At 37.2% G+C, this 13,280-nt stretch overlaps 1 protein-coding gene across 2 annotated transcripts in view; it reads left to right on the forward strand.

Moving 5' to 3' along the window:
• The window catches only part of stau2 (staufen double-stranded RNA binding protein 2), a 167,315-nt gene that overhangs the window by 19,174 nt on the left and 134,861 nt on the right, over positions 1 to 13,280 (forward strand). The window lies entirely within an intron of this gene.

Here is a 13,280-nt window from a genome sequence, read left to right on the forward strand (position 1 = left end):
ATTTTTTGGTAGATGTATTATTTGTTTTCACTGCCATCTAGTGGTGTTATGCTGGTGTTAGGTCAAACATAAAATACACACACACTCACATTGGCTGTCTAAATAGGGTCAACTAGGGTCTAATTTTAGAGATTGACCACTGTATGCAACGTTTTAAAGATTAAGATATGTGGTGTGATTTTTGGAACTTTTGGAAACGTAAATAGAAATTCTGCTCATTACCATAAGGTGGCACTATTGCCCTTTTTTTCTTGTGTAAGAGGACTTTGACTGCACTACCCGTATTTTACATTAGACATCAAGAGGAAACCCAGCACACTAACAGAAGTATAAAAGTAAACACAACTGTGCTTAATATAAAACAATGACATTTATTAATATTGCCATATGTTTGGATGATGCTGTGTTGGAAAAACTGACTTATCTTCATGTCTTGTTTAAATGTTTGCTTTCTAAATATCTTTTGAGTTGTGATGCTTTCACTCTCTTGACAGACAATAATTCACAGCACACAAATTGCAAGTGAAGTCATATTTATTGTAGTCTGGGTCATATTTTCTTGTATATTGCCCTTTGTTCATGTTTTTTTCACACAACATGCCCATGTTTGAATTGTGCTACAAATTATCTAATTAGATACTTAAATAAATGTAATTTAATTCTATTTCAAGATTCACTATACTTTTGTCTATGTCTAGCGCTTGAGTGAACATTTAGCTCCTCAACTTTGGAAAAAATTTGTTTTTGCAAACATCGAGTCGCTATTTGTTAGCCAGGTTTATCCCAGCTAAACTGGCAAGAATGAAAAGAAACACGCCAACGCTGACGTATTCCCCAGCTAAAAGGCACAAACAGTGAGAAGCAACGTTGACGCTAATAGGGAAACTGCACTACGTTACAAGAAGGGCATTACACCTTAATCCTGTTGTCATTTGAAGCTTTTATTTAGACATTTGCTTTCGATTGAAGCTCAATGGACACTGTGAGAACAAAGACGAGGTGAGAAACCTGAGTCTTGTAATGCTAAGATCTCAACCTGATATCAAGAACCTTTAAAGGGCCCGCGTGTAGTGATTTTTTGGAAAAAATTTATTTATGTTTCTTCAATGCACATCTAGAATTTCTGTGATGTAATCTTTGAAATAGTAATACAACAAGGAGCCAAAGTAAATCAGATCCTCCGTGTGATTGCATCATTTTGGTGCGGAGCCTGGCCGGAGACCACCGTGAGGGCCTGTTGTAGATATTAATGGTGTTGCAAATGTATTCTACCTTTGAGTCATCTGCCCTCTCCTCAATCAACACAGATCCTCTCAGAGGTGTTACAAGCCTCACATAATTTAAACACAGATTCACTTATTCACAGCTCTCTAATTGATAGTTTATTAGAGTATTGATGTTGTGTCTCTACTGTTCATTATGGAGAAGAGTAATTGCATGGCTGTAATGAATCGAGTGATTATAAGACTGAGTATTGGCAGATATGTATGAATATGTGTGGATATCAGGAAAGATATTGAGCAAAAATGATTTATGAATTGTTACTTAGAATCAGAATCTGAATCAGAAAGAGCTTTATTGCCCACACAAGGAATTGTTCTTGGTGCTGAAGCTTCCAGTGCACATATACAATACAAACACAACAAGAACATAGTAATGCAAATTCTAATAATAAAAATATGAAAAATAGTATAAAAAAATAAGGTCACAGTTACGTTTAGTCAGAATAAACATTTACAGGTTATATGAACATATTTACAGTATTTGAGTAGTATGAACATATAAATATAAATAATCTCCTGAGTTTAGAAGATTGCACTAAACAGTCAGAGTATTGCACTTAACTGTTCAAGAGGGAAATGACCTGTGGGAAGAAACCTGTGCCTAGATGTTCTAGTGGCCAGTGATCGGAGTCGCCGTCCGGATGGTAACAGTTCAAACAGGCGGTGTCCAGGGTGAGCGGAGTCTGTGATGATTTTCCCTGCTCTCTTCCTCACTCTGGAAGAGTACAGGTCCTGGAGAATTGGCAGGGGAGCACCAATAATCCTCTCCGCAGTCCGGATTGTGCGTTGTAGTCTCTTGATGTCAGATTTGGTAGCTGAACCAAAACAGACAGTGATGGAAGTGCATAAAACAGACTCAATGACAATGACTCTCCTTAAAGGGGTCATAGCCTTCTGATACCCAGGAATAGACTTTTGTCCACTGCAGTGGACATTATATTGTAGTGAATTTCTCTGACATCATACATGGCACATGCATGGTTTTACCAGGACAACAACTTCTGCTTGGTCTTTAAAAACAGCTGACATCAATGTTTAGCACTCATATGGAAATATGATAATATTTTGTAGTTATAATTGGATAAGTGGATAGGGAAAGAAATTACATATTATTCCTACGAAATATTAGCTATTATTATGAAAATGTTGCCAATTATTACACTTCTATTTTCATTACATATTGCACCAAGAACACATTAATATGCAAATTAGATGCAGTGTATAGATACATTGTATTGAATGGGGAAATCCATGTATGGCCATTTTACCCACGTCGCATAAAGTAAAATGGTATATCAATGCGTTCAATTATATCTTTCATAACATAGTTCAGAATCATCTTTAAACAAAGTTTGTTTAAAAAAAATCCTGAAACCTAAAAATTGATTGGTGAATTAAAATTAAATCCCATTGTTTTTGCCGATACATGCAATTTCATGTCCTGATGTCAACTACAGAGGACATAGCATAACATATGAATAAAAAAAAAAAAAAAATATATATATATATATATATATATATATATATATATATATATATATATATATATATATATATATATATATATATATATATATATATATATATATATATATATATATATATATAAAATTCCCATGCGTTTCTTATGCTCTGAACAATGTAATGACATGAAAAAATGCTAAATTCAAAAAACTTTTTTTTCTGGTCCCAGGAGGATATCGTGAGGAAACTTTTGAGATATATAATAACATACTCTGATTGAAATTTTGTTAGACAGCTGAATATATTTAAGTGCATTAATAAGAAGGAAGTGGGATGTTCTTATCGGAAAATCCATCAAACATTGTGCCGTTCTTAGTTTGGTGTAGCATCTAACGCTCTGCATAAGATCCCAGAAACAAGTGACTGAAGTTTATTTTCAAGATTTTTCTGAAAATAACTTTTTTGGCTAAATTTAAATTAAACAAACTTTACTAACATTTTGAATGGACCAAAGAAGAAATATTGAGTATTAATAAAATACATTAAAAATACATTAAAAACAGCTTTTTCTACTTCAGTAAGTGTATTTACAAGTTGATTTTTAGTAATGTGTCTTTTTAAAATGTCATGGAAACAACTGGAATTGCTGGTCTGGTTTTTGCATAGTCATTCTAACAGACCGAGATAATTCTATTGTACACTGTAACGCTCAAAATAATTAATTGGTTTGAGTAGAGCCAACTCATATTAAACAAATTAGTTCAATCAAATTAATTATTTTTAGTATTTAGATAGAACCTTCTTTTTCTTTTGAGTTCACAAAACTGGCACATTTTTAAAGGAGTAGTTCACTTCAGAATTAAAATTTCCTGGTAATTTACTCACCCCCACGTCATCCAAGATGTTCATGTCTTTCTTCAGTTGAAAAGAAATGAAGGTTTTTGAGGAAAAAATTCCAGGGTTTTTCTCCGTGGACTTCAATGGGGTACGTACAATGGTTTGAAGGTTCAAATTGCAGTTTCAGTGCAGCTTCAAAAGACTCTACACGATCCCAGACGAGGAATAAGGGTCTTATCTAGCAGAACGATCGGCCATTTCTAAAAAATATAAAAATGTATATACTTTTTAACCACAAATGCTCTTCTTGCTATCACTTAGGAAAGGTCGCACAGTAGGGTGAAAAACTCCATCGCATTTTCTACTCCAACTTCAAAATCGTCCAACATCGTTGCTTTTTTTGTGAAGGCCATTTGACGTCATCTTTGCACATTCTCTTTGTAAACACTTGATTGGTACTTTCGCATATGTCACATGTGACCTTTCCAACGTGAAGGCATAATGCGTGGCACATCGCAGATCAGAGCAAGAAGAGCATTTGGGGTTAAAAAGTATATACATTTTTATATTTTTTAGAAATGACCGATCATTTTGCTTGATAAGACCCTTGTTCCTCATCTGGGATCGTGTAGAGCCCTTTGAAGCTGCATTGAAACTGCAATTTGGACCTTCAAAACGTTGAAGTTCACTACATGGAGAAAAATCCTGGAATGTTTCCCTCAAAAACCTTCAATTTCTTTTCGACTGAAGAAAGAAAGACATGAACATCTTGAATGACGTGAGGGTGAGTAAATTATGAGTAGTGAACTACTCCTTTAAGTAATCTGAATTGTTTCATTGTTTTGAGTTTTATGATCTTGTTTCTTTTAATTTACACAAACTTAAATTGAACTGAAACTGGGCATGATTAATGGTAAGTGGGATATTTAGTAGTGTTAAATTGTTTGCTATAATAGTTCAACTTTAGAAGAGCTTCTGTCTTTTGGGGGTTATCATGGTGACAAGTTCAGTATGAGCGTAGTTTGAGAAAAGATATACAGTATGTTAAATGTTCTATAGCTATTGCTGTACTCATTCAGTAAGTGCTATGCTAATGCTATCAAAACATTGTGTTACCAATTAGCAAGGTAACATTTATTGAATTAGCTAGTTAAAGCTAGCCAAGTTTTCACTACAAAAAATATTTAAAGGTGCTGTATGTAAGTTTTTCACTTTACTAAAGCATAAAAATGCCATATGTTTGCAGATATTTAGGAAACATGCTAAATTCACCAACTTGTTTCTCAGAAAAACAATGCTACAACCAGTTATTCTACTTTGAAATGTGTTTTCCGTGTCGGAATGTCTGTTCTTGTTTTGGTCTGTGCGATAACGCGCGTTGCCAATTTACCCAATACTATTTCGACACCCCAGGTTGTCAGTTGACGGAAAACACAGCATATTGCAGCAGCCATGGAAGCCAGCAAACAGACTGGGTCAGAGTTCGCAGATTCTACCCAACCTAAAAAGCCTCGGCATCCATCTAAAAATCTCTATGAATGGGAGCTTATTAAAACGCGGATAAATCAACTCATCAACTTACAGTGTGGCTTTCATTGTCAAATGCGCTCGCTCCTGTTGTGTCCTCAAAGCTGGTAACCCCCTTGAGCGTCGAGTTAAAGGAGGAGGGGCCGGGGGAAACAACGATCTCCAATATTTAAAATTTGGACTGTTGTACTTACTTCGACGACTAGCTGTCAAGCCAACATACTGCACCTTTAAGTTAATAATTTTATGTTAAATGTATGAATTAGCTTCCTCAAATATTTGAAGTAAAGAGCAATTAAAATGTACGAGTACAAATAAAAAATCTGCAAGTTCTGCTTACTTAAACTTTAAATTTCTTAACTTAAAAAATGTGACGTAACGGAATTGCCTCAAATTTGAGTTTTGCCAACTTATTCGGGTTTACGGTATAGAGTTGCTTTGTCCGGCATGTATACTTTAATAAGGCGACAAGTTTGGGGTCTGTAAGATTCTTTTAAATGTTATTGAAAGAAGTCTCAAAAATAAAAAGAAGGCTTAAAAATACAGTAAAAACACTAATATTGTGAAATATATAATTCATAATTAAATTTTTATGTATTTTCAAATGTAATTTATTCCTGTAAATTTCCAGCAGCCATTACTTTAGTGTCACATGATCCTTCAGAAATCATTCTGATATGCTAGCTTAAGAAACATTTCTTATTATCAATGTTGCTTTGTATTAAACAGTTGCTTAATATTTTTGTGGAAACCGTGATACATATTTTAGGGTTCTTTGATGCATCGAAAGTTAAAAATAAAAGCATGAATATGAAATAGAAATATTTTGTAACATTAAAAATGTCTTTTGAGTGTATTCTTGGACAGAAAGATGAAGACTATAGCTTGGTTTTAACTTTGCATGTATTTACTGATATCCACTCATTACAATACTGGCTAACTGAGTCTGAGCTGTATTAACTCACTGTTCATATCCTCTCTCAGTCCATAGAGACTGCAGTGGTGCAGATTAACAAAAGCATCTTTTCTGAAAAACAAATGATTGTACCCAGGAGTTTACAGTGGAGCCATAAACTCCTCATTATCCCAGCTTAGTTAGACTCAGCCCAAATCTCATCCTGGCTCAGTTTATGTGTGGATCTGAGTAGGATTGAAGCTGCAGTCAGGTAGCATCACACAGATACCTCATTTACACAGGCGTTTGCTCTTTGTGACTTACATCAGGCTTTGCGTTCCGAACAATATTCTGTATTCTGTATCTGCCTTGTGGAGCGTCTGCATTCTTTCAGAGTCAAAATTTGGATGGGTTTTTTTCCGGCACGGCCTCACCTTCTTTCATTTGAGCATGACAGTAACATTGTGTCGGTGCTTAACTGTTACAATAATGAGGATAATTACTGTCGAGCCTCTCCAGTGATATTTCCTGGTCTGATATTGAGCTGTGGCTGCAAAGACTGGAAGCTCAGTGGAGGAGAGTTTGTTAGCCGAGCCGGCGTAGTGGAGGTGGAAATGCGTCACTGTCTAGGCCAAATCAGCACCTTGGTTTGTTTTGATTGCAATAAAGATAACATGGCTCTGAGGTAGGGTTGGCTCAATACCAGATTTTGCCTTTATTCTGGTACCTCAGTCAGTATCAATACTAAATGCATTCCTCCATGCAAAAAGATGGTAGATAGGCCGCTTAATATGCGTGATAGATAGACACTTTTATCCAAAGCGACTTACAACTGAGGAATACAGGAAGCGATCCGTCATGAAGAGGTGAAGAAACACAAAAAGTGCCTGAAATGCTAAGTTTTGGACATTATTTAGAGTAGCATAAACTAGAATAGGGAGGGAATAGAGGATTTATAAAATTTGTGTAAGATTTAAATGGAATGTTTACTAATAGGATAATTGAAATATACCGTATTTTAATCAGGTAAAGTCAAAGGATGAACAAATATCTATTAATAGTGTATAATATTTATTTCTGTTGAGTTAATTTCATTTTCATGGACTTTTAAGCCGGGTGCACACTGCGATTTATAATAGTCCTTCACAATTTTTTCTTGTCAGACTGTACGAGCATGATCCCCGCTGTAAGCCATGTCACACTGTAAGATCTAAATTGTCATTAATGTCAGACTGTACGATAGGGATGTTAACCGATGACCGCTTGACCGATGGTTGACCGTATCAACGTTAACCGATCAAAGTTGTCGGTAAAAAAAAAAAAAGTGATCTCTAAATTAGGCTATTATAGACAGTGGACTAAACGCTATTACAGTTAGCCATCTCATTCCAAAATCTTTTTGTGTCAAGTGAACAAATCCCTCACACTCAATTTTTCATAACTCGCCTGTTTGTACTTAATAAACCAATAAAAACATTTGGCGCGAGGTCACAGCGTTTGGGTTTGCGCGCTCACAAGGTTTGCAAAAAGTAAACACTCAAGGTTATTGTATACAACATTCCGCATAAGATGGGCTTACATTTGGAAATATATTACATCTACATTTCAGTGGTAACACATAAGGTGTTGATCATCATCTTTCTTTATTATTGTTAGCACTACCTCAAACTAAAGCGGCCTCTTTTCGGAGCTGTCATTTTCTTAAATGAGCCGCGGCAATGTTTCAAATGAGCTTCTAACGCTAGACAAATGCCTTTATTTTCAACGCGATCACCTTGTACCCAAACCATTTCGAAACAAAGGAGCCATTTGTCCTCCGATTACAAACAAGCTCCTCGGCGCCGCGTTTGGGATTTAAAAAAAGTGACGTGAGTGGAAGGGAGGCGGCGGCGCCGGGACAGTGTGTGTGTGAGAGCGGGAGGCAGAGCGGCAGAGAGATGCGACAGAGTTGCGAAATTGCAGGCGGAGCTCGGGGTTGTTATTTCAAATAGCGCAGAATATTTTAAACTAATCGGTTAACCGGTTTCAATCGGCTAATGAGGCTCGGTGGTCGGTCAAGAAAATGTTTAGTTTTCGCCATCCCTACTGTACGATAGTCAAGGCACGCAAAAAAAAAGGGAAGCACGCAAGAAAACTCGTCCAGAGTTTTATATCATCAATCAATGACGTGTTCGGTGACAGTGAGCTACATTACATGCAGGATTGAAATGGTGGCTCCAAAGAAATCTCAAGCGCTCATTTTGGTCATAGTTTGTCTTGAAAAATGAAGATAATTTGACGGTCGTCGTAGGAGAAGTCACACTGCAGGATTATGCGCCAAATCTTCTGATACTGCCAGAATTTTGTGGTAAAATTTGATCGCAGCGGTCATTAATCGGCTGCCGGTGAACATGTCAAACTAACGATCAAAGACTTTCGATTTTAGCCTGGGATCAGAGGAATCTTTTAGGATTTGCCAAAATCGCACAGTGTGCACCGGGCTTTAGTTTGTTTTTTTCATTCACGTGTTCCTTTGTTCAGTTTCCCACCACTTATCAGTTGTCATGGTGATTTAATTTTATCTGCCCAGGTGTTTATCAATTGTCCCTCTTTTACCTGTGTATTTAATTACGTTCAGTGCACTGACTCCTCAGTTGTCTGGTGTTGCTTGTGTTTTACCACACTGTTACGCTGTTGGATTATCTACTGAGTTCTAAAATAAACCTTGTTTGATTTTTGTATTCATCTTCGTCTTCATTGGAGCAACCTGTGACAATTATCACAAGGCGTGTGTTTCAGCATGTTTTCAAATTGTATTTCCAAATTGGAATATTCTACAAATATTCCATGATACAAAAATATAATGACTGAGCAAGAACATGATGACCATTATACTACAGGGCTGTTGAATGCTTGAATGTGATTGTCTGACGAGCATTCTAAGGTGTGCAATTATTTTAAGGGAAACGCACAGCAAAACTAGTTCAAGACAGGTCTTTCATGACCGCATTACAGTTCCATATCACTTCGTCAAATGTTATTTCAAATGTCTTTTCAGCCGCAACATCAAAATAACCAAAACCCACTGTGACACTGACCAAGCAAAGAAATATAGTAAACAATAGGATAAAATTATGTACGAAACGCACATACTCTTTCTCCCACTCTCTCTGCTGTCTCACTCAAACACACACACATGCACACACTACGGACACACACTCGCACAGAAACATGTTGTCAGTGCTGCTCTGACAATTTTATCAGTAAAAAAGTTTAGCAACTTAAGAGCTACATGACATTTCTCACTAGCGAGGTAATAAAGGCGAGGTAAGAAAGTTCCATATTAGTAGACGTTGCTGCCGAACACTGTTAAAGGAGACGCACAGACAGAGGTAATTCACATACGCTCTCTCTCTACGGAATACGGAATTAGCAACAGAGGCTTGGTTTTGGGTTGTCCTGCACACAAGAGCCTTTTAAAGACAACCTGACTTATGTCTTGAAATAAATCATCTGAACATTGTTTTGTGGTGTGCTAACCGTAGTATAAGCGGAATAATTGACTCCGGGCCGTTGAATTATTCGAAAATGCACATCTGCTTTGCGTCGTGACCGCATTACCACCTCGGGTGTGCATTATTTTTCAACTAATTCAACGGCCCTTCTTCAATCATTTCTTACTTAACTTAATTGCTCAAATGGAAACACTTGAGTATGAATAATGACACTGATACAGTGCAACTCGACAGGGAGTTCCTCAAGGTTCCGTGTTGGGCCCAACACTGTTTAGCATAGATGCTTTCACTTGGGCAGATTAATAGGATGTATGGCCTTGGGTATCACTGCTATGCTGATGATACTCAAATTTGCATTACCACTAGCCCTGATGTCAGCTGCACGTTAGCTCTTTTGAGTGAGTATCTAGAAGAAATCAGAATTTGCATGCAGCATAATTTCCTGAAACTGAATTGCCGACTTGTAAATGACTCTAAAATGCTGACTTGTACGATGGCGGCTGCTCTGAAGGTTGATCGTATTAGTTTGGTTGTTGATTCCAACATACTTCCCACTTCACAGGTATTGAATTTGTGTGCTCTGCTCACCCATACTTCTCCACATGAACACTCAATCTAAATTTCACTGGCTTCTCATTCACTCTAGAATTTATTTAAAAATTCTTGTTTTAACCATAGACTGTGAAAAAATATGGACGTAGTGTCCGTGATGTCACCTACAGGATTCTGAAGAGTAGTTTTGAAGCGTAAAGTAGGTTCGAGCTGGCCGTTGCCATCTTGGCAGCACGTCCCGGATAACTGAAAATGGGCAAAGAGGCGGGACATGGGTGGAGCTGAGGTGACGCAATGACTAACAGACAGCAGATGAATGGCTATCCACCTGTCACTCAAAGTGGCCATGCCCTTAATTATGCAGAACTATAAAGCTTTATATAATATAAACGAATGAGTTATAAAAAAATTCACCCCCTCACAGTTTTCATGAAGGGCAAAATGAGCCGTATAGACAAAAAACAAATTTTTTACCAGGCTGTAAACATGTTTTATTCTGCTGTAAAGTTTAAAACATTTTAACATGTTAAAAACATTTTAACATGGGGCTCAATGAGATTCTGCTCCCTTCTGGGTCCCTAGTGGCCAGTCGATGAATTGCAGTTTAAGTCACTTCCGTATTGGCTTCAAAAGAAACTGCGGGAGGTTGCCGCTTGGTTTTAACATAAAAAGCATTACCTGGGTAACTTGGCAGCAGTGTACCTTTGTTATCTCATTAATCCATATACTCCGCCACGTTCTCTCTGTTCTGCTCACACTCTTTTCATCAGCCTTCATTTAACTTAAGACCATGGGGGAATAGCATTTTCTTACAAAGCCCCCAAGTTATGGAATGCTCTTCCCTTCACTATCAGAAATGCTCCAACTCTGGGACATTTAAAAAAGTTGACACATTTATTTAAGGGTCTTTTTAAATAACTGTTTTAGCTCTTTTATTCTTGTTGCTCATTGTTTACCTTTTTTGTTTTTGCTGTGCATTATAAATATTTTTTTAATTATTTATCTTAATTTTATTTGCTGCCTTTTTATTAGTCTTACAGGGAGGGTTTTAATATTATTAGTTAATTATTAGTAATTAGTGATGCACCATATTATATACAATATCCTGCAAATCGAGCAAGCTGGAGATGAAGCCTGTTTCCACATGGTATCAAGTTTTCAGTGAACCGATCACAAGTGGTCAGCCAAGACACATTACCGTTACATCTAGTATTATCATGCGTTTCAAATGCGTCTTCTGTGACCACTTGCGTTCGGATTTTGTGGAGACCCTCGCCTCTTTTTTTTCGTCACACTCAACATCGCTTTCACTTTCAGTGCACGAATTGAATGAATGAACCTGTGTTAGATGACTTGCACAATTAATATTGTAGCATTTTTTTTTTAATGGGGGGGTGGGGGTGCGCACAGATAATGGTGCGCGTATTGAATTCAATTCTCTTTTGCCTCTTTTGCACTGGAATGGTTTAAAATCGCTTGAATGTGTAAATTGGCAAGACAAAACACGTGCAAATTATAAACTTTCACTATGTTGGTTAGTTTGTGAATCACTTGCGCTCGGAACCGTGGGTCCTGGTCCATACGGATCTCGGTTCGTACGATCCGTTTAAACCCTACCTAACAGCCAATAGTTACAATAAGTTTTGTGCTTGTTCCTTTTGATATGAAAGTCTTGAAGTCTCAGCCTTCAACTGTCAATTTATCATGAAATTCAAACAATAAATGTGGTTTTGAAACGCTTTATGTTCACATTTTTGACAGGATTGGAAATCTGCTAAACTTTTTTCCTACTGTGTACCTCACAACCCTACACTAAAGAGCAGAGATTGAGAATTAAATATCATCTACAAACCTGTTTCTTGCTCTTGAAGACATTACTTTCAGAATGAGATCTGTCCTTCATGACTGAAAGTAGTTTTGTTTTTAGTAGGTTGCTTTTACCTTGTTTTTTTGGCAACTGTTTTAGATCCTCTGAATATACTGGGAAATCAAATTATGATTTATGTTTGTGGCATTGCTGTTGGAAAGATAAGATAAGGACGGTGCTTTTCACTCAACACCTACTCCCTCAACCATGAGCAAAACATACTGGCTATAAAGAAATACATTGTTTAGTCAGTACACTATACGGATTTCAGTTTTTCAGTGTTTCTCATCAAAAGGAATTTTGATCAAGGGAAAATCTTTTTCCAGTGGATGTGATTTATCTTTCAAGATTCAAGATTCAAGAGTTTTATTTGTCACATACACAGTTATATACACAATATACAACTGGCAGTGAAATGTAAACAGGTCCGCTCCATGGACAGTGCAAATAACAGTTACAAGAAATTAAATAGAAATAGAATAAAGTTAGAATAAAAAGTATTAACATAAGTAGAATTATAAATAAATCAAGTAAAAGATAAAAATAGGAAATAAGATAAAAATAAAAATATAAAAAAATATGTGGATGATAAGTGAGATAAACTGTAGACTTAAAAATAAGTGGTTAACATAAAATATATAATATGTATATATAAAGAAGTATAATGTGCAAGGTTTATTACAGGTTGTTACGCAGTAACAATAGGGACGTAAAGTAAAGTGCAGTGCAATTGCAGTATGTGGATGTTAATGTTGAAAGACCGTATGTTTATGCGTGTGCGGGGGTGAAGTGAGTCACGTGACTGAGTTCAGGAGTCTGATGGCCTGGGGGAAGAAACTCCTCCTGAGTCTTTCAGTCTTTGCCATCAGGCTACGGAAGCGCTTACCAGATGGCAGCAGGGTGAAGTGAGAGTTTGCAGGGTGATTAATGTCTCTGATGATTTTAGTAGCTCTACCTCTGCAGCGTTTGGTGAAGATGTCCTGCAGAGACGGGAGAGCTGAGCCTGAGATGCGCTCGGATAAGCGCACCACTCTATGCAGGGCTTTGCAGTCGTGACTGGTGCTGTTCCCGTACCACGCTGTGATGCACTGAGTCAGGACACTTTCTATTGCCCCTCGATAGAAAGTTTTCAGGATGGCTGGTGAAACCCTGAATTTCCTCAGCTGGCGCAGGTGGTACAGTCTTTGCCTGGCTTTTTTCACCTGTGTCTGGATGTGTGTAGTCCAGGTCAGATCCTCGGAGATGTTCACACCCAGGTATTTGAAGCTGCTCACTCTCTCTACCGGTGTCCCGCTGATCATGAGAGGGGAGTATGACCGATGCTGTCTCTTCCTGAAGTCCACAATCAGTTCTTTGGTCTT

Source organism: Gobio gobio, assembly GCF_949357685.1.
Source record: "Gobio gobio genome assembly, chromosome: 23".
In the NCBI taxonomy this organism is placed as follows: domain Eukaryota; kingdom Metazoa; phylum Chordata; class Actinopteri; order Cypriniformes; family Gobionidae; genus Gobio; species Gobio gobio.